Genomic DNA, 6,757 nt, shown 5'->3' on the forward strand with positions numbered 1-6,757 from the left:
AAAATGTGTCAAAATTGAAGATATTGATTTTAATTTTAATTGACACAATTTGGGAGAACATAAAAAATACCAAGTTGGGACTTTGGTATTTTCTTAGTAATTTAAGGCAAATCTAAGCCTTAATTTAAAGTGCTACTTTTGTGGAAAAATGAAATATGCCAACACTTGAGGAATATGCTTAATTTCAATTGGCATAAATTAATCAAGAGAATTAGAAATGCCAATTTAGGTTTTGGCACTTTCTTAAAGCACTTTGGGCAATCTAGAGTTTAAGTTTTAGGATTAGCTAAGATTAAGGATACTTAGATAGGTAATCTAGGTATTTTATTTATGCTAAACCTTGCCATGATTGTTTGTCCATTATATGCCATGACATCATATTTTATTTTTTCACTCATGCCTTATTATGAAAATACAAAAATACCATGTCATGACATACATACTTCATGTAGTTATAGTGAATTTTCTTTTGAAAATTATTTCTTTTTGATGTATGCCATAACATTATCATGCATTATATTTATTTCCTTAAAATTAAGGACAAATGCCATTTATCAACAGGTGGTTTCAACAAGTGACATCATAGGTGGATGTTAAATATCCACAAAATGCCTAGATAGATATGCATGATCCCTAGATTAGGGCAAAACCAAATTTTACATCTCACAAAGACCTATAAGATGACTTGTATGTGTTTTGTGCACAATAGATACAAGTGAGATGTTAGGATGATGAACAAAACTCAACATGCTGATTTAGTGCATTTCCTTGAGTTTTAAGTTCATCAAAACACATAGTTATGTGTTTTCCCATCATTGGGAAAGCTAATGTACAAGTCATGTGCATTAAGCCCAAGGAACATGGTGGGATATTAGTTTTGAAAATATTTTTAAAATACTTTTGGAAAACCTTGGTGAAGGCTATCTTTTGATAGTAATCACCATTGAATAGTTAGACACAAACTTGAAGAAAACACTAAAGCTTGTGCAAGTTTTCAACTTTGTGTCAATCTTTGAAAATATGATGTATTTTCTTATAAAACTATTTTTCCATGATAAAGTATACCCTAAATAATGTCTACAACAATTTTCACAATTTTTGGATTTTTTTAGAATTTTCTAGGGGTTTCTGAAGTTGACTGAAATGGAATTTCAGCAACTATCAGAACTCCAATCGATCACCCGATCGATTGGAGTGCCTCAATCGTTCGGGCGATCGATTGGGAAGGTAAATCCCGCGAGTAGAAGCTCGCTGGATCGATCCACCGATTGATCCACATTACCTGAATCGATCAGTGGATCGATTCAAGCTGGTTCAATCGATTGGAACCCAACTAAAATCGATCGAAGATGCTGTTTTTGGCTGGGAAAGCTTATTTTCAGCATTTTGAACCTATTTTAGTCTAGGTAACCATTCATAACCCCTCAAAATATATTTGTATACATAAAGAGGGTGTTTACATGTTGAAAACAAGGATGGATTGGTTGAGGAAGACTAAATTGAAGTTTAGGTTGAGGTTTGATTCAAATTTTGAACTTTTGAACCTCAAAACTTCTAAATTTAGGTTTCCTAAAGGTTTAGGGATTCCAAGTCATTGTTGTGTTGGTGCAATGACAGAAGGTACGACCATGTCTTTAGGGGGAGGTACTCTTTAAAGACATGAAAACTATTTTTCATGAACCTTGGAAGGTGGTTAACCTTCCTTTAAGAACATGCTCAAGGTTGAGTATTGGATTACAATGGAGAGTGGATATCTTCATTGTTTAAGTTGTAAATGCTCAAGGTTGGGCATTTGACTACAATAGGGGAAGAATGTAGGGTTAATGATAATGAAGGGTATGGACCTTCATTATCGTGTTGATCACAATGAGTGAAGTTGTGAACAACGATGAGAAACTCTTCAGGGGGAGAGTCTCAAAGGGGGAAAATTTTCAACAAGTGAATTTGTTGATGTGTACCAATAAGGGGAAAATGTAGGGTTTAAGTCAGACCTTCATTATCTAAGAGGGAGGTTGCCTTCTTAGTGGGAGAATGTAGGATTTAACTTACGCCTTCATTACCTAGTGGCATGAAGGAAGTTGAGGCTATGAGAATTAGCCTAACTTAAATGAGGTAATGAGGTATTGTCAAACATCAAAAAGGGGAAGATTGTTGGTGCAATATCCCACAGGTCAAGGTTGACCTGGTTGACCAAGATTGAGTCTTGGTTTGGGTTTCAATGTTTGACAATAAAAGACTTCGATGATATGGACAAGTGCAGGTGCAGTTGTTCATTTGGGGAGATTGTTTGATGCAATTCCCTTCTGATCAGGGTCTGATCAGGTTGGTTGAAGAAGAGTCAAGTAAGTCAAGGTTGACCAGATACTTGACTCGGAAGTCCTAACTGGGAAGCTAGGCAGAAGGAAAATCCTGGTGAGTGAAGCCAGGTGAAAGACCTAGTGAGTGAAGCTAAGCAGAAGGAAAATTCTAGTGAGTGAAGCTAGGTGAAAGTCCTGTGAGTGAAGCCAGGCAGAAGAGAAGTCCTAGTGAGTGAAGCTAGGTGAAAGTCCTAGTGAGTGAAGCCAGGCAGAGGAAAATCCAGGTGAGTGAAGCCAGGTGAAAATCCTAGTGAGTAAAGCTAGGTGAAAGTCCTGGTGACTGAAGCCAGGCAGAAGAAAATCCTGGTGAGTGAAGCCAGGTGAAAATCCTAGTAAGTGAAGCTAGGTGAAAGTCATGGTGAGTGAAGCCAGACAGAAGAGAAGTCCTAGTGAGTGAATCTACGCAGAAGGGAAGTCCTGGTGAGTGAAGCCAGACACGGGGAAATCCAGATGGGTCAAGGTTGACCAGACATCTGGTCAAAGTCCAAGTAGGTCAAAGGGATTGACTGGATACTTGGCACGAGGAAGAAAAGTCCAAGTAGGTCAAAGGGATTGACCGGATACTTGGCAAGAAGGGAAAAGTCCAAGTAGGTCAAAGGGATTGACTGGATACTTGGCACGAGGAAGAAAAGTCCAAGTAGGTCAAAGAGATTGACCGGATACTTGGCAAGAAGGGAAAAGTCCAAGTAGGTCAAGGGAGTGACCGGATACTTGGCACGATGAGAAAAAGTCCAAGTGGGTCAAAGGGATTGACCAGACACTTGGTGAGGGAGTCCTAGCAGGTCAAGGGTGACCGGATGCTAGGCATGATGAACCAGCAGGTCATGGTTGACCGGATGTTGGTTTAGGAGGCTTTAGACTTGATTTTGGGAGAAAATCATGAGCTGGATCGATCAGCCGATCGATTGGCTCATGCCCAATCGATCGGCCGATAGATTGGGCGAGTCTTCACGACAGGCCTCCTCCCAATCGATCAGTGGATCGATTGGGACGAGTGCGCGATCGCATAGAACAGCGCTGGATCGATCAGTCGATCGATCCAGAGCCCCCAATCGATCAGTGGATCGATTGGGAGCTGCGACTTCGCGCGATAAGCCCTGGATCGATCAGCCGATCGATCCAGGCAAATTTCCAGAGCACAGAGGCGCTTTGGATCGATCAGCCGATCGATCTAAAGCCTTCCCGATCGATTGGGAGCAAGCCAATCGAGTGGGCTCCAACCGTTGGCGTCATATTTAGCTGCAGACACTCGATTTCTTCGGAAGAGAGAACACAAGTGCTTCACCGATTCATCTCCGATCCTCTCCAGCAGCTCTCCACACTCCTTCTCCACTCCATCGCCAGTTCTTGAAGGGTTCTTGGAGCAAGGTTGCTAGTGATCCAAGATCAAGAGGTGGGCAACAACAAGAAGTTAGGGTTAGGGTTTTTGCTGCATAACTTGTAAGCTTTGGCTTGTATTTTGTTTCCCTTTCATTCTTCTTGTATTGAGAGTGTTGTAGGGCTTCTCCGCCTTTTGTAGTTACCATAAAGGAGTGTTATTCATAGTGGAGGGTGTGTGTGTGCGTGGATCCTTGGATTAGTCACCTCTTGTGAGGTGGATACCAAGTAAAATCCATTTGTTAGCGTTGTATGCTTTTGTTTCTTGTATTTCCGTTGCACATCTCTGAAGAAACAAGCAACGCATGCGAAGAGAACGCGACGAGCTATTCACCCCCCCTCTAGCTATATTTTGTCCCAACAAAACCGAGTTAGCACAATAATATAAGATAAATACAAGTATTTGACAGTCACCAGGCTGTCCGGTTCTGACTTCGAGTTTCTCAGAAACTCTAGGTCGAACAGAGGCCTATTGTTCCCTCATCGGGGAACGCACCCTCACCTACTCCTCTCAGGAGAGTTTACCTACTGCCAGACCGGTCCTCCAGATTGATTGGACTTTTGCTCAGTGCCTGACGCTTCTGGTCTTCATATTGGGCGTTCGCTCCACGACCCGTCCAGACTTCCACCCGGTTCGCGACACCACGATTTCAACCTAGAGTCTCCGACTCTAAGATTTTGCCCGAAGCGCTTGACCCACTAAGACTTTTCACTTAGGATTATCACCCCCTAGGGTTTTCCACTTGCCTAGAATCCACTAGGACTTTTACCTAATACAACTTATGACTTTTACTGCAAACTTAATTAACCTTGTTAGATCACAAGACAACTTAACTTTGGACCCTTTGACATAATCAAAACACATGTTTGATCGTCTGGTGCTTCCCGGACCAACACTTCCTACAAATGCATGTTAATTGAGGATATTAATTGGTGAATCATTTTACATTGATGAATATCACAATGAAACTGAACTCTTAGAACATTCACAAAAACCAAGTACCTCATTTACTTTCTTATTTATATTTCTTGTTTCTTTACCCAAATCAATTCTTATTTAGTCGACTGTTTAGCTAATTCTTCATGAGACATCTCTAGTGCTTATAATCAGTTTCTGTGGGATCGATATCTTTTATTACTGACGACAAAACCGTGCACTTGCGGTGACGTAACACTAAGACACAAGTGTCAAACACAACAAGACATAACTTTAACTTGGTTAATCACATTAAGACTACCACGGGGTTCCAACACTATGACATTGCACAAGCTTCCACGTCAGTGGCCTACCTCCAAAGTAACGGTCAGGCGGAAGTCACCAACACGGAAATCCTCAGAGAGTTACGGGCTTGGCTTGACCACGCTGGAGGCAGTTCGGTCGATGAACTCTCCAGTGTATTATGGGCTCATTGCACCACATCAAGAGAGGCAACCGACATAACCCTATTAGACCTGGTGTATGGAGGTGAAGCAGTGGTTCCAGTGGAATCAGAGTAGAGTCTGAACGAGCGCAGCTTTATAATGATGGAAATGTCGATTAAAGGCTTATGGAGCTTGACTTGATAGATGAAGTGCGAGAAAAGGCCACGGTTTGGCTAATAGCTTACTGGTAGCGTATGAAGTAGAGCTACAACCGAAGGGTAATCTCGAGGTTATTCCAGGTCGGTGACTTAGTATGGAAAATAGTAAAACTAGTCGACAATGTCACCAAATTAGAAGCCCCATGTGGAGGACCCTACAAAGGCATTCAGAAGCTCCGCTCAAGAGCTTACTATCTGTAAGATGGAGATGGGAGAAAGCTTGAGTGGTCCTGGAGCACAAATCATTTCCAGCCCTATAGGGCCAGCTGAGAGGTGCATAATTAAATTCATACACAATTGTATAAATGTATGCCCTTTAAGTGCATGGGAACAATAAACTTGGTGAGCCACTCAAGTTGCGAGGCCTGCTCAGTATTCTTGTTTCTCTCTGTACTGAGCTGCTGGGAGCTCCTTTCATGGTTAACCTTTAGTTGAGCCTATTCAAAATGAGCCCGGGAGGCCTGTTGGGGGCTAGTTGGAGCGTGTAGCTGTTGGACTTCGTGTTCTAAAAAGGTCAGCCTCTAGCACATGGCCAGACTCTCGACCCAGAATTGTAGTAAAAATAAGTTAGTAAGTGTCGGGCGGTAAATATGCAAGTAAATATAAGAGTAATATACATACTCTAGTGGCCTTCTGAGTACGGTCGTCCATGAGCTCCCCCGATAAAATGGTCGCTGCACGGGCCGGAGTATCGTCCCAAACTTGTGCCAACGGTTCTTGAATCCTGATCTGGTGTTTGGGGAGCGGGACTCGACATTGTCTAGGTGGCACCACTCATCAGTTGCAAATGGATGATAGACGTTATGTGTCTCTGGCCGCTTGGACCAGAAGGGAGGTCACTTGGTCAGTGGACTTGGGCACAAGGGAAGACCGGATAGTGGATACCTGGGCGGCTGGTAAGGAAGAGTGAAGAGGCATATACGTGACTTGCGACGCACATATGGTCCCCAATGGTAGCCTGACAGTGAAAGTGTTAGGTCGGATGATAGAGAAGTTGGAATCGGGATGGTTCCCTGCTCGAGAAAGGCGGGTGATGAAGTCTCACCCCGCTTGGAGGAAGGACATGAGCCGGTATGGATTGGGGTATGCAAGGCAGAGGTTGCTGATTGGGACGAAACTTCCCCTTGGTGCTTCTTGTGTCGTTGTATTAGGGGCTTGCTTGAGGTGACCAATTTTGAGGGCACCGCGATCAACAACATTGAAGGCCAATCAGGAGGAAGGTCAGCTGTGGCGGCCGTGGCATTGCTAGCCATTGTCCGACTTGCTCTGACCTCACTGGCCATCACGTGGCTCCCTCCCACTTCGCCAATCGGATCGTCGGATTGGTCGACCGGCTTTAGGCCATGACTTTGCAGCTTAGCCACACCCGTGGCGTTAATCCTCGCGTTTGTGAGCTTGATTTACTGCTCAGACGTGCTCTCAATATGATTTGAGATGTATAAA

This window comes from Zingiber officinale, chromosome 10A (assembly GCF_018446385.1).
Source record: "Zingiber officinale cultivar Zhangliang chromosome 10A, Zo_v1.1, whole genome shotgun sequence".
NCBI classification, from domain to species: domain Eukaryota; kingdom Viridiplantae; phylum Streptophyta; class Magnoliopsida; order Zingiberales; family Zingiberaceae; genus Zingiber; species Zingiber officinale.